Below are 22,241 nucleotides of genomic sequence, written 5' to 3'. Positions count from 1 at the left end.
TAGCTATATGGGCTCTTTTTTGGTTCCATATGAATTTTAAAATAGTTTTTTCTAATTCTGTGAAAATTATCATTGGTAATTTGATGGGAATAGCATTGAATCTACAAATTACTTTGGGCAATATGGCCAGTTTCATGATACTGATTCTTCCTATCCATGAGCATGGGATGTTTTTCCATTTATTTGTGTCCTCTGTTATTTCCTTGAGCAGTGGTTTGTAGTTCTCCTTGAAGAGGTCCTTCACTTTCCTTGTTAGCTGTGTCCCTAGGTATTTTATTCCCTTTGTGGCAGTTGTGAATGAGAGTTCATTCATGATTTGGCTCTCTGCTTGTCTATTGTTGGTATATAGGTATGCTTGTGTTTTTTGCACATTGATTTTGTATCCTGAGACTTTGCTGAAGTTGCTTATCAACTTAAGAAGCTTCTGGGCTGAGATGATGGGGTTTTCTAGATATAGAATCATGTCATCTGCAAACAAAGATAATTCGGCTTCCTCTCTTCCTATTTGAATACGCTTTATTTCTTTCTCTTGCTTGATTGCCTTGGCCAGAACTTCCAATAGTACATTGAATAGGAGTGGTGAGAGAGGGCATCCTTATCTTGTGCCGATTTTCAAGGGGAAATGCTTTCAGCTTTTGCCCATTCAGTATATTGGCTGTAGGTTTGTCATAAATAGCTCATATTATTTTGAGGTATACCTAGGTATATCTTCAATACATAGTTTATTGAGAGTTTTTAACATGAAGTGATGTTGAATTTTATCGAAGGCTTTTCTGCATCTATTGAGATAATCATGTGGTTTTGTCTTTAGTTCTGCTTATGTGATAAATTATGTTTACTAATTTGCATGTGTTGAATCAGCCTTGCATCCTGGGGATAAAGACGACTTGATTGTGGTGGATAAGCTTTTTGAAGTGCTGCTGGATTTGGTTTGGCAGTATTTTATTGAGGATTTTTGCATCGATATTCATCAGGGATATTGGCCTGAAGTTCTCTTTTTTTGTTGTATCTCTGCCAGGGTTTGGTATCAGGATGATACTGGCCTCATAAAATGAGTTAGAGAGGAGCCCCTCCTTTTCAATTGTTTGGAATACTTTCAGAAAAAAAGGTACCAGCTTCTCTTTGTACCTCTGGTAGAATTCAGCTGTGAATCTGCCTGATCCTGGGCTTTTAATTTTTTTAGTTGATAGGCTATTTATTACTGCCTCAATTTCAGAACTCATTATTGGTCTACTCAGGGATTGAATTTCTTCTTGGTTCAGTCTTGGGAGGGTGTATGTGTCCAGGAATTTATCAATTTCTTCTCGGTTTTCTAGCTTATGTGCATAAAGGTGTTTATAGCATTCTCTGATGGTTGTTGTACTTCTGTGGGGTCAGTGGTGATATACCCTTTATCATTTTTTATTGTGTCTATTTGATTCTTCTCTCTTTTCTTCTTTATAAATCTGGCTAGTGGTCTATTTTATTACATTTTCAAAAAACCAGCTCCTGGATTTGTTGATTTTTTTGAAGTGTTTTTTGTGTCTCTATCTCCTTCAATTCCCAGTGCACTTTAAATAGATGTTATTTTTAAGAACAATTTTATGTCACAGTAAAATTGAGGGGAAGATGCAGACTTCTCATATAGCCCCTGTCTCCACACATGCACAGCCTTCCCCACTATCAGCATCCCCTAGACTGGCACTTTTTTTTGAAACAATGGAGAAATCTACAATGACACCTCATTATCACCCAAAGTCCATAGCTAGCATTAGAGTTCACTCTTGGAGTCATGCATTCCATGGGTTTGGATAAATGTATAATGATGTGTACTCATCATTATGGTATCAAAAAGAATGGCTTCATTGCCCTAAATATCTCCTGTGCTTTGCCTATTAATCCTTCCCTTCCATTAATCCCTTGTAACCACTTATCTTTTTACTGTCTTTATAGTTTTGCCTTTTCTAGAATGTCATATAGTGGAGTCATATAGAATGCAGCCTTTGCAGATTGGCTTCTTTTACTGAATACACTAAAGGGTCCTCCATATCTTTTTGTGTCTTGATACCTCATTTCCTTTTAGTGCTGAATACAATTCCATTGTTGGTACGTACCACAGAATTTTTATCCCTTTAACTACCGAAGGACATCTTGGATGCTTCCAAGTTTTGGCTATTATGAATAGAGCTGCTGTAAATCGGTTTCTGAGTGGACATAAAGTATTTAACTCATTTGGGTAAATACCAAAGAGTATAATATATTTTTACCATATAATTGCTGGATTGTATGGTAAAAGTATGTTTAGTTTTCTGCCAAACTGCCTTCCACAGTGGCTGTACTACTTTGCATTCCCACCAGCAGTGAATGAGAGTTTCCGTTGCTCCACATCCTTGCCAGCATTTGGTGTTGTCAGTGTTCTGGATTATTCACCATTTTAATAGGTGTTTAGCGGTATCTCATTATTTTAATTTGCAATTACCTAATTATATGATGTTGAGCATCTTTCTATATACTTATTTGCCATCTGTATATGTTCTTTGGTGAGGTGTCTGTTTAGGTCTTTTGCCCATCTTTTAATCAGGTTGTTCATTTTCTTATTGTTGAGTTTTAAGAGTTCTTTGTATATTATAGTAACAGATATTTATCTGATATATCTTTTGCAAATATTTTCTTCCAGTCTGTGGCTCATCTTCATTTTCTCTACAGAGTGTTTTGCAGAGCAGAAGTTTTTAATTTTGATGAAGTCCAGCTCGTCGATTCTTTCTTTCATGGATCATGACTTTGGTGTTGTAGTTAAAAAGTCATCACCAAAAACAAGGTCATAGGATTTCTCCTGTGTTACCTCCTAAGTGTTTTAGAGTTTTGCATTTTATTGATGCACTTTAAAAGCTTTCTATGACTTCGGAAACTCTTGACTCATTTTCCCCAATGTCCTCTCCTTCTGGCCTCTTCTTTAATGCCCCTTCCCACCCAAGTAAAGAGTAGAGATTGCATCTCAACTTCCAACAGATGTAAATTCCTATACAACAACAGATATACAAGAAGAATATTTAACTCTAAGTGAGTCTGCTGGGAGCTGCTGGGAGACCAAGGCCAACAGGCCAGTCCTTATTTTCTGGACTATTTTCTTCAGACCAGCTTTTTTAATTACTGTGCCTGCCATCGATGCCCTGCCCACCCTAACCTCACTCTTGGCTTCTCTCCAGTTCTGTTTGAGTCATGAATCAACTCAAACGGAGCTGGCTTTTGAACGCTTTTGGTCAAGACTTCTTGTCCAGTGCTTCTAAAATGTTGACAAAGTTCTGGAAATCACAGCTGTGAAGCTGACTTGTGCACTATGTTTCAGTGAAAAGTTCTGAAGAAGCTGTAAGGAACAGTTCCATGAAAATCTCCATCCCCTCCGTGCCCACACTAAGGTTATGGGTTATGCCTGAGTGATCTCAGCATCATTTTCATCAAGTTTGCATCTAGGGACTGATTGCCAATTTCTTTCAAAATCCTGGGCTGACTGCATAAACCCAAGAAAATTTGGCTTTTATTCCCAGTTGCCTTGATTTTTGGCTTTGCTTTTGTTATGTGCTATGCTTAAAACTTTTTTTAGGGTTCCATAGATTTAACTTTGGCTCATGCGAGTAAGTAGCCTGTTTTTGCATTGTGGCCCTGAGGAACCAGAAACCCATTAGTGCAACCAGGAAATGCTTCTGAAGAACAGGATATTCATCCTTCTGAGGCAAGGTTCAAGATTGGATAACTACTGTATCCCTCAACCCCAAAGTGACTATGGCAGAAGCTGGTGTACACTTAGCTGAAAGGATGGAGTTGAAAATGAATTATGGTATCAGCCAAGATGGGGCAGTGGTGAAGACAGTGCTTTGGATTGTTAAAAAATTTAATCGGGGTTGGACATGGTGGCTCATGCCTGTAATCCCAGCACTTTGGGAGGCCAAGGCGGGCAGGTCACATGAGGCCAGGAGTTTGAGACCAGCCTGGCCAACATGGCGAAAGCCCATCTCTACTAAAAATACAAAAATTAGCCAGGCATGGTGTTGCATATCTGTATTTCCAGCCACTTGGGAGGCTGAGGCATGAGAATCGCTTGAACCTGGGATGTGGAGGTTGCAGTAAGCCAAGACTGTGCCACTGCACTCCAGCCTGGGCAACAGAGCAAGACTGTGTCTCAAAAAAAAAAAATAATAATAATAATTGGGATGCCATTAGGCTAGGGTGGCACCAGTGCCTCGGGTTCATATGTAAGCAGACTGAAGTGCAATGCAAACAATAAAATAAGACACAAGCTTTATCAGTCAGAAACATCAGCTAAACTCAACTGGGAGCTTTCCATTGGATAATAAGACGAACACCTGGCTTTAGCTAATCAACTGATCAAGGATTTTGCTTTTGCATTCAGCCTATAAAAGCCTCTGCTCACACTGCTGGGGTAGAGCTTGCTGAACCTCTTCCAGTTCTGAGTGTTGTCTGATTCATAAATTGTTCTTTGCTCAGGGAAACTGCTGAATTTAATTTATCTGAAGTTTTTCTTTTAACAGGGAGGAGAAACACTGCTCCTTCCAGCAAGCTGTATGAGGAAAGGACTGCTAACAAAATTCTCAAGTAGTATTAACAAGGAGTGTTCAAATATAAAATACATGTGATTAATTGGTAAGCAGATAGACAAGAATGTATTAGAAGAGAGACAGGTATGGCTTTATAGAAGTTGCTCAACAATAGCATTGAAGCAGGTAAAAGAATCATCCCTGGGGAATGGATGAGGCGGGGAGGCTGGAGAGGGAGGGATGTGCAGGTTTTTCAGACTTGACTCTGGGGTCAGCGGCAGACTGGTTCCATCATCATCACCAGGGAGCTTAAGAATTTAGCTCAAAGAGTCTGATTTTCTGGGTTGGGTTAGGATCCAGGAATCTGTTTTAAAATGAGTCCCCTCCCCAAATTCCCAGGTGAGGCTGATAAACATCCAGATTTATGAAGTCATTCGCTGGAGGTCTGTGACCTACAGCCCCGGGCCCAATTCAGCCTGGAGCTTGTTTTTTATTTTTTAACTTTATACACTTTTTTTTTGTCTTTGTGTGCAGTCTTCATTTCAACTATTTCTTTTTTCTCTTTTTGAGATGGAGTCTTGCTCTGTTGCCAGGCTGGAGTGCAGTGGTATGATCTCGGCTCACTGCAACCTCCGCCTCCTGGGCTCAAGTGATTCTCCTGCCTCAGCCTCCCGAGTAGCTGGGACTACAGGCGCCTGCCACCACACGCAGCTAATTTTTTAGTAGAGATGGGGTTTCACCATGTTTACCAGGATGGTCTCAAACTCTTGACCTCGTGATCCGCCTACCTCAGCCTCCCAAAGTGCTGGGATTACAGGCGTGAACCACTGCACCCAGCCTCAAATATGTCTTAAAACACCATAGTTATTCCTTAGGACAAGAGCAAAGATCACCCCATGCAGAAACTCAGCAACTATATACAGAGCTTTGCAGAACACAGACAGTTGCTAAAGGCTGGCTGCTGGTCAGGGAATGGCATTTTGAGTGGACTCAGGGAACAAAAAGAAACCAGGCTGGGAAAGGGCAAATGCTCAGCTGAATTAAACTTCAGCTTCCATCAGGGCATATCTTGTGATGCTCACAGGCTCTGTTTCTAGAAGGTTTGGGTTCAGCACAAGATTCCATTTGTCTACTTAGCTACACCCCCAGCTGAAGTGCCAAGAGGTCACTGTCACTCATGTTCCTGGCCAGCCAAACTCCCGCAGCAAAGAGTCCCAAATTGAGGATTAAGTTTCTCTGGAAATCAGTCCTATCAGTGGCAAAGCCATAGCTGCCATGGAGCCAATTTCCCACATTGCCCAGAATTTTGGGTGCTACATTTGCTGAGCTGGCAGTGCTCACAGTGACCACTGGAAGCCATAGTAGTGCTTTTAGGCTCTGCCAACTTTAAAAAATGGATACGTAATATTTGCACAAATTTATGGGGTACATGTGATATTTTGATACATGCATTGAATGTGTAATGATCAAATCAGGGTATTTAAGGTATCTATCACCTTGAATATTTATCATTTCCTTGTTTTGGGAACACTTCATATCCTCTCTTCTAGCTATTTTGAAATACACAATATGTTGTTGCTAACTGTACTCACCCTATTGTGCTATTGAAAACTAGAACTTATTCCTTCTTTATATTTGAGACAGGGTTTCACTCAGTCACCCAGTCTAGAGTGCAGTGATGCAATCATAGCTCACTGCAACCTCAAAGTAAACCCCTGGGTTCAAGGATTCTCCTACCTTAGTCTCCCAAGTCGCTAGGACTGCAGGCACGTGCAGCTGGTTTTTTTTTGTTTTAATTTTCTGTAGAGATAAGGTCTTGCTATGTTGCCCAGGCTGGTCTCAAACTCCTGGGCTCAAATGATCCTCCCGCTTTGGTCTCCCAAAGTGCTGGAGTTAGAGGTGTGAGCCACTGTGCCTGGCCAGAGCTTATTTCTTCTCTCTAACTGTATGTTTGTGTCCATTAACTGTCCAGTCTTTATCCCCCTGTAAGTAGTTTACAGCTAAGAATGTTTTTACATTTTTCCTCTGTTTTTTTTTTTTTTTTTTTATGAGATTGCACAGTTTATTTCCAAACACTCAGAGGATAGGGAGTGGTCTGTGGGCACCATCTGCCTCCCTCCCTGCATTTGGCGGAATCAAGAACTTCTCTCCCCTCATCCCCAACATCCTAGGCTGTGCCTGATAGAGAAGGCACTCTCACGCCCACCCCGAGGAGAGACCCAGACAGGTGAGGAGCATGGAGGGTGGGGGGACAGAGTTCAGGTATTCACAGTTCCCCCATCTCCACCCCTGGATTACACTGTGCAAAAGCCATGAGGGAGGATCCCACCTCTGGGATTCCTAGTGGTGTTGATAGTCCTTCTCCCACTTAGGCCTTCCAGATGAACTCCCTACTCCTTATCCCTGAAATAACAAACCAAGTCCTAAGCCCTGTGGTCTGGGCAAGGAGGGGTCTTAGCACACCACTCACCCGAGGCCCCCAGGGATGGGGGGAGGGCCTTCACCTGTAGTGAAAGGGTTGGGAGCAAGTGTCTATAAGGAGAGAGGAAGGGAGAGAGCTGAGAGGACCTTGGGAGGCAGGCTTGCAGGCTTCTGACAGATAAGTTCAGACAGCTGTGGTCTGTTACTCCACCCCGCCCCACACCCCAAGCCCAGAATCCCTGAGTCCAACTGTAAAGGCAGTATGGCCAGAGGGAGGAATGGGGACAGGGAGAGAGCTGGGCAGGACCTTGGTCCCCCTCTCCCAGTCAGTCCTGATCCTGGGACGCATGATGCTTAGGGAGGGCCAGGACCAGCCTCAAGTACCAGCTCTTAGGCTCTGATCTTCCAGAAGAGCTGAATCCTGGGGAACATAGGGTAGACCCACCAATCCCCACACCCCAGATGTCCCGGCCTTGGGTAGGATGGTGGGAATGGGCTCTCCCAAGGCTATTATAAAAAGCTAAAACCGTTAAACACTTCCAGGGGAGAAGTGGCTCCCAGTCTCTCGCCCCCACCAAGTTACCAGTCTCCACAGCACCTAGCAGACAGGGCTAAGGAGGTCCCAGAGAGTCAAAGGAGGAGGGCATAGCCCCTGGCCCCAGAGAGAGGGCCCACAAGCTTCAGGTGATGTTGAGGCACCTCTGCAGCCTGACTGGCCCCCACGCAGGGGCCCTCCGAAGCTGGGGTGCACACTTGCTAAAGCTTCTGTGCTTTTGAAGGGCAACCCCTGCACGGGAGCAGAGAAGGCAAAGACTTAGCTTAAGTCCAGGCAGGGGTCACAGCTGGGACCCCAAAGGACACCCTTGGGAGTCATGATTTGAAGAATCTTTGTACCACAAACGGGCCCAACAGAACCACCCCCAGAATCACCAGCATGTTCAGGATGGGACCATTGCCCAAGTCCAGGGCTGCCACCCAGCTGCCCCTCTGCGCGATCCACCAGGCGATGCAGTGTTGCAGCATGAAGACCACGAAGCGGGTCACCTGGCCCAGGAAGCCAGTCAAGCCGCGCTGGTAGACATGTAGGGCCAGACGGTAGCCGAAGCCCAGGAGAGCCACCACACGGCCCTGGTTGATGCCACTCTCAAACAGGCTGGAGGCGATCTTGGTGAAGTACTCGTAGGCGTTCTCTGCTGTGGGCTGCAGGTGCTGCAGCATGGTCTGGAACTCCGAGTCATAGCGCCGATTGATGTCATCCCAGATGATGGCGATCTGCCGTCCCACCTGCCCCACGGTGCTGCTAGGTTGGAGGGGCAAGGTGACCATCTCTGGGTCGGCAGGGGCGGCTGGCCCTTCAGCTTCCTGTTCCTGCTGATGGCGGTCAAAAACCTAGTATCGGAAAACCTTCTCCATGTCCCGGGTTACCTGCTCCTCAGAAGCAGAGGGCAGGGCAAGCTCTCCGCACTCCTGCCTGGGAAACCCTGGGCCTTGCCCTGATGCCATTTTTCAGGTCTCAGTGGAGGACAGTGTCAGCCTCCTGGGATCCTGGCCCAACCCGCATGGGTCAGCAGGGCAGAGATGAAGGTCCCAAGGGGCTGGAGGCTGCTGCTCCCAGGGGCTGGGTGGGAGCCTGGCTTCCAGGAACAGGCGTCAGTGCATTCTTGGCATCTGGATGTAGCCTTTGCTTGTCCCTGTGCGGCCTGAGGGACCCGCGAGATTCCAGTGATCATCTGTTTTTTTACATTTTTAAAGCATTGTAAACAAAATAAAACAAACAGGAAGCAAAAAAGAATACATGACAAAAATCTAAGAGGCCTGCAGAGCCTAACATATTTATGATGCTACCTGGCCCTTTGTGGAAAATGTTTGACTATTCCTGGCTTAGGTAGGGAAAACAAAATAAATAAATAAATAAATAAATAATAAGTAAGTAAGTAAAGATTTTTCAACTGGTGAAGAGGTAATGAGGTCTGCAAATTTTCTACCATAGGTCACTCTCCACACAGGCAAGGGACCCTTTGCTGTGAGTGTGGTTCTCGTTGGAGTGGGACGCACTGTCACTCTTTGAACAATGTACTGTGCCTCAGGTGCTGCAAGGCACTGCTATGCTCACATTGACGCATTAAGGCTCTGGCTAAGGTAGAGATCAAATGGGCTGCCCACTGAAAGGGGTAGTTCAAATTATTTCAACTTCTCTTTTGTTTAGCTAGGGAGGGAGGAAGCAGATTAGGCCCTGGAAGTTCAGGGGGGAAAAAAAAATACCAGTTACACAAACATAAGGTGCTGAAGCAGGCACTTGTTGTCCTGAGATGAAAGTAGAAGCAGACTTTTTGAAATATGGCTTAGTAAATGCTTTCTTCCCTTTCAGTGTACAGACCTGAACGACAGGGAGGTGGGGAGGCATCTGTGTGTGAAAGGATCTGATCCCAGAACTCTCTTGAAAAGGAAGGGCCCAGCTGCCACTAGACTGGTTGCTCAGACTCAAGATAATGGCTGAGGTTGTGGGCCAGGGCTGGTGTTTGGGTCATGCGTGTCCCTACACCGAGTTGTCCTGCCGAGGGATTATGATTTGGGAAGCAACAGTTCAGGGTGGACTGTGACAGAATCTCTGTGACATTGGTGCCCATGTGGTATCCCCCAGCTAACGTCCACCCAGAAATCCATTCTGGCTGCAGGGGCAGATGCTGACTACAGGGTGTGTCATCAGAGCAGCATCCTGTGAAACCGGTGAGCCATTTGGTCAAGGGCAGGGTGAATTTGGGTTGAGTAAACCCTGGAGTTCCTGGAAAACACATGGACACAATCACCTTAAGAAAGAGATACTAGGCTTTTTCTGCTAGAATGTCATGGGCTTGAACAGTTTGCTAAAAATCCCAAGGCAATATTTTTACCCTGAGTTTGCATCGCTTGGCCACACATACTCATTCATTCATTCCTGTACAGATACACAGATGGGGGTTTAGAGAAGTGAAGAGGCTTGGCCACATCACACACTGGGTGGAGTGTAGGAATCTAAACTCAGTCTTGTGTGTTTCCAAAGCCTGCTCTCTGTCCACAGTACCCTATTGCCTCTTGTAGAGTCATAGATTATTAGTGAAGTCTCACAAATTATTCACCATTTTTGAGCGAGAAACTGAGACTCAGAGAAATGAAACAACTTGTCTAACTAATTACCAGAATTCCTACAGACCTGCCTCCAGATTGAGGGAGTCTGAGTTGCCATAAGGTTCTAAGAACTTCTTATCAAAGGAACTGAGAATGTCAAATGGAGTGAGTTGAAATCCATGGGGACAAAGAAGCATTGAAGGAAAAGTGAGATTTGCAAAGTGAACCACATTTTGCTTTTCCTAATGACCTGTTTGTTGATGTCCTCTTTGAAAGGGCTTCCAGGAGGCAGGAAGGTATGAGCTGCTTTTGGCAGTTTAACCCCAGAGATTGCCTGTTTATTTATTTAGCACTTTAGACATTAACTTGGCTAATATAAAGCAATTCCCCTAAAGTTTGGAGTTCGTAGACATAGGCCAGGTATAGGGAAAGTAGTCTTCTCCACTCAACTCATGACCCCAAAAAAGCCTGAGTCTAGGTTGATCCCCAGCCCCTGGGTACATCTGTAACTTGACTACACTGATTTCTCAAATAGCTCAGCTACAAATGGCAGTGGAAGAGATGCCCAAGAAGGGTCTTGAAATAAATGGAAATCTTTCATTTCCTGTTCTGGTCTCTACCCGACAAGCTGACACTGCCCAAGGGAGGCCCCCAAAGCCCAGTGTTCTCTGCAAATCAGAGTCAGTTTTCAAAGCACTGAAGGTATAGCCCAAGCTTTCTTACATGTGTAGCTTCCTGGTGTATGACATAGAGAACCCCTGTGTAATTCAGTTTCAGAAGATGGTACAGCACGTGCCTGGAGAAGCTGCCAAGTGCTGTTTGACAATGCTTAAGGGCAGGATCTAATAACCTTTCTGGGGTAATTTAGGCGAGGACGTTCCTAGAGGCAGAGGATGAACTGGGTGCCCTCTTTCATCTTTTGGCTTTGAGAGTTCAGAGTTTTGCCTGCAAGAGCAAAGTAAAAGGTGACATGAACTGAATTAGTATGGGCAGTCTGTATACCTGGGGGAAGTCAGGCTGGGATTATTCAGACAGTTAACCCTGTTTCTAGCTTCACCTTCTTACCTTAGTAGATACAAATTTGGTTAAGATATACAGGCAGAGTGGACACTCTTTGCCTTTTATTCTAGCTTGGCCTATCCCTGTAGTTAGAAAAGAGCAGCAGCTTGAGTCTAGTCTATTCATCCACGAAGGAAGGGTTATTTCTTTGCAGGCTTATTGGTGAAATAGTCAAAGAAGATTAGAGCCCTCAAGAGGCCTTAAAGAATTTCTTGTTCAATGCCCTTGCTTTCAGGGGAAGCAAATGAAGTTCAGAAAGGCTACACGAGGAACTCAGGGCCCACATGCCATGGTAGGGGCAGGGCTGAGCTGAACCTCTGATCTTTAGGTTCTCAGGCCAGTAGGTTTACAACCTGCTGCACTGTGTCCTATTGCCTTTGTAAATACCAGAGACTTCTTGTTAAAATCCACAGTCCCATAGCAAAAGGAGGGAGGACCTTCGTTTATTCACTTATTCAAAAACTTGTATTCAGCTGCCTTTTGGCATAAGAAAGGACAAGACTGATAAGGCCCTTCCCTCACCTTGTGGTGCGAACAGCACCAAATATTTGCAAAGAACCTATGTGGACTTAGTTCTCTTGCTCTTCTCTCACTTTCTTAAGTTGGTGAGAAAAAGATGCCTAGGAAAGACGTTTTTAGGAAGGTGGAGAGACAGGGTGGAGGAGAGAGAACGAGGTGTATAAGAAGGAGAGAGAAAGAGGCTATGTCCCAAAGGATATTTGCAGGGAGGGAAATAGTTGGCTGTCTCCCCCACCCCGCTCCTGCCTCCTCTTCCTCCCGTTCCTCCTCCTCCTCATTGCTCCTGCTCCTCCTGCCCTCCTCCTCCTCATTCTTCTTCTTCATTTGTGTTTAGCTGGACTGTATCAAACTCCCTTAACTCTCTCAAATGCAGACTTTCCTGCTTGCTGGTAAACGTGAGTTGCTATGGTGAGAGAGTGGCCTGGGACGAGTCAATGGAAAAGCTGGAAACAACACCCCACCCGGAGCAACATATCAAAGAGTTAATTAGAAGGACCTGCCATGTGTTTCCCATTCCCTGCTGCAGATTCGATTGCTTTATGATTTATCACCTGTTTTTCTAAGCAAAGCGTTAGCCCCCATTCTCAGTTCTCCTTTCTTGAATGTGTTAATAATGGTTGGGGGCAGAGAAAGTAGGGAAAGTTGATCAAATGAGTAAATTCCCTGTTGTTCCCTTAGAAAGCTTTCTTTCTTTCTTTTTTTTTTTTTTTTTTTTTTGAGATGGAGTCTCGCCCTGTCGCCCAGGCTGGAGTGCAGTGGCCGAATCTTGGCTCACTGCAAGCTCTGCCTCCCGGGTTCACGCCATTCTCCTGCCTCAGCCTCCCGAGCAGCTGGGACTACAGGCGCCCGCCACTGCGCCCGGCTAGTTTTTTGTATTTTTTAGTAGAGACGGGGTTTCACCGTGTTAGCCAGGATGGTCTAGATCTCCTGACCTCGTGATCCACCTGTCTCGGCCTCCCAAAGTGCTGGGATTACAGGCGTGAGCCACCGTGCCTGGCCTAGAAAGCTTTCTTAGACCAACCCTGTGGCCTTATTTTATCTGTTGTCCTCTCTCTCCCTGTTTCCACCACTCATCTCATGACATTCACTTGAGTACCTCTCTCTTAGGGATTGTTAGAACTCACTTGCGAAAGTTCGCGCTGAAGTCCACAACAAATAATCCTCTCTGTTTATATGGGACTTGAGAGTTACAGAGAACCTTCACATTTATTTTGTCCCACTTTCAGCAACCTTGCACAGTAGCGATGGCTATAGTTACCATAACTATCTCTTATGTACAAGAACAGGAATGAAGGCCAAGGGAAAGGGGAAGGGCTTGCCCACAGTCACTCGCACAGGAGTGGGCATACGCCTGAGTCTTCTGAATTCAAGTCCATGACGCAGCAATGCTCTTGACAATCTTGTTGTGTTGTCAATAATTTGTGAACTTAGTGTTAGCCATAGCGGGACGAGCATCTGACTGTGAATCAGAGGAGAAGAACACTGTGTATCTCTGGTCTTGGTCTTGTCAACTGTAAAATGAGAGTCAGAAAGGGAGTTTAATGGAAGTGTGGTGATACAGTTAATGATTTTATGTTGTATACTGAAACTTGCTAAGCAGATAGATTATAAGTGCTCTCATCATACACACACACACACACACGCCACACGAAAGAAAATGGTAATGATGAGAGGTGATGAGTATGTTAATTAACCTGACTGTGGTAATCATTTTCACATGTATACATATATCAAAATATCAACTTGTACATCTTATATACATATATATTTAAGTGTGTGTATATATATATCTACATATTTAAGTACATAAAGTTGAATGTTGGTCACCCCCAAAATTCGTATGTTGGAACCCAGTGTGACAGTGTTAATAGGTGGGACCTTGTGGGAAGTTATTAAGCCAGGAGTGCTCTGCCCTCATGTATGGTATTAGTGCCCTTATACAAGGGGTTGAAGGATGCCGCCTTGTCCCATCCACCATGTGAGAATATAGCTAGAAGGTGCCACCCATGAGGCAGAGAAAAAGCTCTCACCAGACACCGATTCCGATGGTGCCTTGATTTTGAATTTTGTAGCCTCCAGAACTGTGAGCAATACATTCTGTTGTTTATAAATTACCCAATCTAAGGTGTCATGTTATAGCTGCCCTAACACAGTTCTCTAACAGTCAATATTTTATTTTATACACAAATGTGTTTAAAAAGTCATCATTTATTCCTAGACATACATAATCAATCTTAATGTTGGTATTGCTGTTAACAGTTATAAAAAAGAAGTGTCTGCTTAAGGCAGGGACAGCTGAACTTCAATGGGGTCACTCAAGATTCAGGTGCTTGGTCAACTTTTCAGATGCAGAATTTGATTTCAGTGGTTCACTCAGAGATGTTCAAACAGGATAATGATAGTGATCATTCCAGATTTAACAAGACCAACAATAATAAAAATTGCTGGCATGTATTGGACACATAAAATGCAAAGCACTTTTCCTGGATTATTCTATTTTAATCTCCCCTAGCAATGCGTGAGTTAGGTACTGTTATCATTCCCTTGTCAGTGAGGAACTGAGAGCATGAGAGCTAAATGATTGGCTCAGTGTCTCGCACCCAGTAAAGGCTAGACCTGGGCTGCCGACACCAGCAATAATTATGCAGAAATGTTTCTTTTGCTAATTAAAAGGCAGAAAAGCAATGTACTAATTGACAGTGGGTGAGGTTCTGGCTGGAGAGCTGAGCGAGGGCACTCGTCTTTGTGAGACCTGCCTTCTTGCTTAGTCACTCCATTGAAGACAAGTGACAGACAAGATTTTCCTTGGATATCCTGGAATTTGACCAGAGGTTATTGGCTGTCTTCAGGGATGTTTCCATCCAGCAGGACCGATGATCTAGAAACAGAGTTCTGGGCAGCGGTGGAGACACCCTGAGAGCCTCACTGCTTGGCTCTCTGTTTCCAGACTCCTGCGGACCCCCACCCTCTGTTATGACAACACAACATTAGCTCAGATTCATTGCAGTTCAACTGAGTAGGTTACCATAAACCACATTCCAATGTGTTTTTCTGGGGAGACACCCTGGGGTCACCCTGATTGGACTTAGGGGAGACTCTGGTGTCCTTAATTGAATTTGTAAGGCATCCTGTTCTCCTTGACAGAAAATGGGGAGAATCCTCACTCCCATCAACAGCACATTTACAACCATCTCCTGAGTGGTTTATTTCTGCAGATGGAGAATCTCAGTCATTTTATGTTCTTATTGTTTTCAATTTACTGACCAAATTCTGGGACTGGACCCAATTTGAGGTTTGTAATCTCTTGTGTGTTATTACAGAGAGAAGTAGGGCACAATGAATGAATTTCTTGTTTTTCCCTCTGATTCAGACTCTGTTTTGTTTTTTTTTTTTTTTTAAGTGGGAGAGCTAGTTGTCATATCTTTATGCATGTAGATGAAGGTAAATATGCACATATACACGCTTATTCAGGAATGTGCGTATTTGGTCTAGCACACTTGATAGCTGGAGAAAACCTCAGCCTGGCCTTTTGTTTTTATATCGTGCTTGCTGTGATAGACTCATCTTCTGCCCTTTCCTTTTCTTTGCTTTTGGCATAGTTTTTCCACATCAAGTATTTTCACAATAGGAATGGAATATAATGCAATTATCTATTAACTTATTTAACTTAACATTCCTTATATTGCACTACTGTGTGCCAGATGCTGCCCCAAGCATATTACAAATATTAATTGATGCAATCTTATTTATACTTCTTTGAAGTAGAACTTCTTACTACCTTCATTTTATAGAGCAGGAAACTGAGGCAAGTTTCTGCTGGGAAACTGGATTTGCGTGGTGGAAAGGTGATGTGTAACCTGCTGCTTTGTTTGAGAGGTTTGGGTTTTGTTTTCAATACATAAGAATGATAAAAAGCTATGGTATGATAGCGCTGCGGGTGTTAGAAAAAGCACAGCCATTCCTCTGCAACTGAAAAGCCAGAATCAGCAAAGGCTGGATTTACTAAATGATGTACTGGTTTTACGGCTAAACACTTACAGCTATTACAAACACTTTTATTATTAAAATTCCTGCAGGAAGCATAACTTTCTTATTGTGATACTCAAACTCTCTAGCTTTTAACTTGCCCTCCTTTTGAAGCAATTATGTGCATAGTGTGACTTTGAATAATCCGTGGTTTCTTTGGAATGCAGATGTCATGTTGGAGCATTGCAGACTGCTCTTCCCCTCTCTGCCTTTACATACAAGGTGCCTATTGCTGAGAACACTTGTTCCCACTTCTCTAGCAGGCAAGGATGTGGGCAGGACAACAACCACAGGTAAGGCCTCCGCCGACTCACCTGGCTTCGGCTCAGGTGATGGAGTCAGTCAAATCCGCATTCATCCAGGCAGTGGCTCATGTACATAGGCACCATGGCTGTGACCAGGGTGATGGTGGTGAGGGGCTGAGAGGTGAGTGGATTCAAGCTATGTTTTGGGGGTAGCATAGACAGGAGTTGGTGATTGGTCTTGGGGGATGAGAAAGAGGAATCTGCTATGTCTGGATGTTTGAGTCTAGCCTCCTGGGATTCAGGGACATCTGAATCGCCAGTGCTTCCCACAGTGATTGGCACATAGTAATCAGTTGATAAGTATGTATTGAACATGTGAATGAATCAGCAATGAAAGAAGAAAATGAGAGCCAATGAAGTTCTGTGATGGCCCACGGTCATGTAACTGTTGAATGACAAAGGTAACCCTGGAATATAGGCTACCTGAGAGTGATAGGACCTTTGGCTGCTTTATATGCTTTTTGTGGCCTCTCTTCCAGATTTTTAACTCTTTGAAGGCAGGACTGTGTAAAAATAAACACAATTAGATCTGCTACTTGGCATTGGAAGACTGGATTAAAGATGAATGTCTGTGTACACAAGGGTGCCCATTTCTTAAGCATGAATGTGCTTTCCTTTTGAAAGAAGGAAGGTAGCTGGGGAAAGACTGCAAATTAACAGGTATCACAGGATTCCCAGGGTCTTCCACTGTTAAAAATGCCAACTTTACCTTTTCATTATCTCTTATATCTGTGCTCTCTTCTCCGTTCCATTCTACCAGTATCTCTACCCACCTCTTGCCTGGACCAATGCAAAAGCCTCCCAACCTTCCACCTCATGCTTTGTTTTCATGTGTTGTTGGCCTCATGCGATAGAGTTATCTTAGCTTTGCCACTTATTAACGGGGCAACCTTGGCAAAGGCATTTATTTTTTTCTGAGCCTGAGTTTATTCATTTGTCAAAAGTAGATAATGACAAAACATGTCCTACTAGTATTGTGAAAATTTGTCTAAAATATTTGTGTGAACCAAGCCAGACCACAAAGGCTGGGCCAGGCTAGAGGACTGGAGAGGCTGATGAGGCAGACTTGGCGGTGGTGACTTCCTTTTAGCTTTTGCCTCTGCCAACAAGCAAGGCAAGGAGGCAGAAGACACAAGCGGATACAAGCCCAAATTCAGTGATTTTGGCAGGTTTCAGTGACGCAGCGGAGGACAAGGCCGACGTCAGGATGGTGCCACTATGTAGATTCTAAAGGGGTCTCTTCTATTAATGCCATCACTACATCTAGTGCTGGTATCTGCGTTGTGCTAGATATTTTTGCATACTTCTTTATATTCAATCAACAGGACAAAGATGTAAAGTAGGAATAACTGTCCTCATTTTACAAATGTGGCCACTGATAGAAAGGTTCAATAACTTATCCAAGACCACAAATTAGATCTTTTTGAAAATTAAAAAAATTCAAACCCAGGATATAAACTCAGGTTTATTTTATTCCCAAGCCTATTAATTTCAAGTTGCAGTTGTTATCAAACTGTATGTTTCTTAAGGCAGGATCTTAGTCGTGTAATCATGTATCCTCATAGTAGCTTGCCCATAAGAGGTACTTAGTACATGTTTTTTGGTGAATGATGTTGTACAAATAATAGTGTCCTGTTTTATAGGTTATGGTTTAAAAATAGAGAAAATCTATAGAACTCTTGGAAAGTAATTAAGATATCTGAGAAGACTAAGATTGAGAACTTCTTGGAGGTCTGATTCTAAATTAAACTTCCAAGTTGGGATGCAGAAATAAGGAGGATGTTTGGAAACATCCCATGATTCATATTTACCTAAGAAGCTTCATAAGGAGAATGAATCCAGACTGATCTTTGCTTGAGAGCCGTGTGATGGCCAGAGAAAGCAGCACGGGTTAACAGCCAAGAGGAAATCAGCATTATACTAAAGCAGTGTTTCTCAAAGTGTGTTCCAGGGAACTATATACCCAAGAAACACTATCCTTCAAGAGACTTCTATAAAAAGAGGTGATAATTTAATACATATAGAAACATGACATAGTTCCATGGATCCTTGGACAGTACAGGGGTTAGGGGCATTGACCCTTGTGCAGACAAAAATCTGCATGTAACTTTTTTTTGAGACAGGGTCTCTCTCTGTTGCCCAGGCTGGAATGCAGTATTGTGATCATAGCTCATTGCAACCTCAATCTCCTGGGCTTAAGCCATCCTCCCACCTTAGCCTCCGAAGTAGCTGGGACTACAGTAGCATGCCACCATTTCCCGCTAACTTAAATTTTTTTTTTTTTTTTAGTAGAGACACAGTCTCACTATGTTGTCCAGGCTGGTTTTGAACTCCTGGCCTCAAGCAATCCTCCCATCTCGGCCTCCCAAAGTACTGGGATTATAGTGTGAGCCACCATGCCCAGCCTGCATATAACTTTTGACTCCCCCAGAACTTACCTACTAATAGCCTACTGTTGACTGGAAGCCTTATGGATAATGTAAATAGTTGATTAACACATATTTGTATGTTATATGTAATAATATAGGATTCTTACAATAAAGTAAGCTAGAGAAAAGAAAATGTTATCAAGAAAATAATAAGGAAAAGAAAATACATTTACTATCCATTAAGTAGAAGAGGATCATTACAAAAATCTTTTTCCTCCTTGTCTTCACATTGAGTAGGCTGAGGAGGAGGAGAAAGAGGAGAGGTTTGTTTTGCTGTTTCAGAGGTGGCAGAGGTAGAAGAAGAAAGTCCACATATAAGTAGACTTGCACAGTTCAAACCTGTGTTGTTCAAGGGTAATCTGTATACTCTTGTGGTATAAATTAACACATTAAAGGCCGAGAATTCTTATAATTAAATAAATCTTAACCAGGAAAAAAAACAAAAAAGCAAAAACAAACAAACAAAAAACACCAATGAAAGGAGTGGGGTGTGGTAGGTGCCTTAGGATAGACATTACTAAAAGGTTCATCAAAATGTTGCTTTCCAAAATTAAAGAACAGTCTGTACCATAAAATACAGAAGTTGATTGCATCCTTCCAAATGACAGTATTAACTTTATTTAACCAGTATTCCCAAATATACTTAGCACTGATTTTTACCCATAGCCCCTCCCATTTCACCACTTATTTATGTACCAAGGAACTAGTGGTTATCAGAGCCTGCTGAGAAATACTAGGAAAGAAACTGAGTAGTAGTTTTAAAAAATCCTTTTCATCTTTTCTTATCTTCTTATTTACATGTTTTTGTGTTTGTTGATGGAGGTTGGCTTATTTCATTTATTCATTCAATAAATATTTACCAAATACCTATAAAGCATAAGACACAGTGCTACATTCTCTAAGTTAGTAGATTCTTGATTTCTCTTTATCTCATGAGGAAGGGAAGAGGAAGGGGTTGGGGAGATAGGTGTGCAGGAGTGTTGGGAATCACACCTAATTAAGATGTCACTGTATCTCCAGCCATCAGAAGTTATTGATGCCCAAATAACATAGCCTAAATCTCGATTGCCATAAAGGAGTTCAGTACTTTATTAGGGTTTCCTCCTCAAGTAATTTTTGGAAACTGTTACGGTTTGAATGTGTTCTTCAAAGTTCATGTGCTGGAAACCTAAGCTCCAATGTAACTGTACTGAGAAGTGGGACATTTCAGAGGTGATTATCCCCTCATGAATGAGTTAAAACCTTTATCTTGGGAGTGGGTTAGTTATCCCAGGAGTTGGTTTCTGTTAAAAGGATGAGTTTGTCTTTCTTCCTCTCTCTCTTTCTCTTGTATGTACATGCACGCATGTGCCTTCTCATCATGTGATGTCATCTGTCAGGTTATGATGCAGCAATAAGGCCCTCACCAGGTGCCACCCCTCCAGAACCATGAGCCCAATAAATGTCTGTTCTTTATAAATGAACAAGTCTGTATTATTCTGTTACAGCAGCACAAAATGGACTAAGACAGAAACCTTAAGGAAGCTGTTGCATAAATCCCCCCATTCTAGCTGGGCAATTCATATGGCCTCTGGCTCTGGGACAATGCTCCAGTCTGCTGGGTGCTCCTTGCCACCTTGTAGTTGTTTTTTGAGGCTGTTGTCTTTCTGCTTCTTCCCAAGGACAAATAAAACCGTGTAGTTGTAAGACAGCTTACATCTAGATTTAGGAAATAAAAGTTGCAATATTTCTGTTGTTATACTCAATTTACATGTCCAAACAGAATATTTAACATCTCAGCCTAGAGCATATGCATATATACACATGTAATGAAGAAGTGGGGCATGGTAGGTACCTTAGCATTGGCATTACTAAAAGGTTTATCAATCTATTGCCTTCCAAACTTAAAGGACAGTCTGTACCCTAAAATGCAGAAGTTGATTGCAACCTTCCAAACAACAGTTTTCTAACTTGAAAAAATTTAAGACTCATCTCCACCAGGTGGCCCGTTACATATAGAAGAGACAATGTAAACATCTTGGATTAAAATGAATTTCTGTAGTAAGCAATGTAATTCCTGGATTTTGCTTGCATGTACAGAAACAGTAATGATCAACTTGGTCAAGCTAGAATCAAATATACTCTGAAAAAGCAGCCTAAGAGATCCTTGGTAGAAAAACTGTGTGGTAATTGATTTCTGATGATGAAGACTTGGAGAAGATATAAAGAAGAGAAGAGATTATGGATTATTATATGTACATGCACACATATATAATAAATGACATTCAATTGTGGGGGTAGAATCTGAAAGGAAAGACAAGTACATAATAGAATTATGGTATTAGCCTGGGTTCTTCAAACAAACACAGCCTGATATAAAGGCTCGTGGTGACAGTTATTTGGGGAATGATTCCAGTGAACAGGAGTTGGGATCGAATGGGAAATGTGGGAAATTCAAAGATGTGTCATTGAGCTGGTAATTGCTGTGGGCAACTGGGACACAGTCATGCTAGGAAAGGCTGTTAGAACTAGAAATACCATTTGACCCAGCCATCCCATTACTGGGTATATACCCAAAGGATTGTAAGTCATGCTGCCATAAAGACACACGCACACGTATGTTTATTGTGGCACTATTCACAATAGCAAAGACTTGGAACCAACCCAAATGTCCATCAATGATAGACAGGATTAAGAAAATGTGGCACATATACACCATGGAATACTATGCAGCCATAAAAAAGGATGAGTTCACGTCCTTTGTAAGGACATGGATGAAGTTGGAAACCAGCATTCTGAGCAAACTATCATAAGGACAGAAAACCAGACACTGCATGTTCTCACTCATAGGTGAGAACTGAACAATGAGAACACTTGGACCAGGGCAGGGAACATCACATACCCAGGCCTGTGGTGGAGTGGGGGGAGAGGGGAGGGATAGCATTAGGAGAGATACCTAATGTAAATGACTAGTTGATGGGTGCAGCACACCAACATGGCACATGTATACATATGTAACAAACCTGCACATTGTGCACATGTACCCTAGAACTTAAAGTATAATAATAAAATAAATAAATAAATAAATAAATAAGAGATATTGTACTATCACAAAAAAAAAAAAAAAGAAAAGAAAAGAAACTGTAGAACACACTTCAGAATTTACTGTCTCCAGTACAGGAGAATAGTGTGTTTACCTACCAGCTCTGGAGCCCATTGAACAAGTGTGGCTGAATGGGCTCCTGGGTTCCTCACTTGCAGGTTTGCCCCCAGGTCAGATGCCTGTGAGCCATCTGGATGGAGAGAAGCCCCAGGGAAGAGAGTGAGAGATACCAGCTACTGTCAAGTTAAGCCTGCCTTCCCCTCAAACCCGGCTGTTTGTTTATCATGTCACTTTCAGCTAAGGTCTTTATCTGGAGCAGCTTCTCAGTTCAAGGGTCAATTGCTCATAAAACTAGAGGCTGCCTGAAGAAAGCACAAATGATATGGAGAGCAAACGTGGCAGCCTTTGCTGATGGTGGCTCCCCCTGCTTCGCATTCTTCTCTGGCTGCCCTTTGTTTAGTGTGCTGTGTACCACGCACTGCACTCAGCACCCGCTGTGGATTACCCATCGTGTGCAGTCCTCATGGGGTAGACACTCGTACTGTCTTCATTTAAGGGCTGATCGATAGAAGCAGATGTCGTGGATCAGCTCTACTCTGCTGCCAAAAGCGTGGGGGGCACAGGCATTCAATAAATGTGGAGATAGCAAGGGACTCTTTCCATGGGCTTGGGAAAGGCCTAGCTGAGGCCCCATCACTCTGTCCCCTGACTCTACTTCATTTTTCTTCTTAGCAGATTATTTATTGGTTTATTTGTTTATTGT

The 22,241-nt window shown here is 43.0% G+C and overlaps 1 pseudogene; it reads right to left on the bottom strand.

Annotated features, from left to right (window-relative positions):
• Nucleotides 1–7,345: 7,345 nt before the first annotated feature.
• On the bottom strand, nucleotides 7,346–8,671 carry LOC116269664 (annotated as a pseudogene).
• Between the last annotated feature and the right edge of the window lie 13,570 nt (nucleotides 8,672–22,241).

Source organism: Papio anubis, chromosome 12 (assembly GCF_008728515.1).
Source record: "Papio anubis isolate 15944 chromosome 12, Panubis1.0, whole genome shotgun sequence".
Lineage (NCBI taxonomy): Eukaryota > Metazoa > Chordata > Mammalia > Primates > Cercopithecidae > Papio > Papio anubis.
Note: the sequence above shows the minus strand (reverse complement) of the source record. Positions and strands in the feature narration are given on the sequence as shown.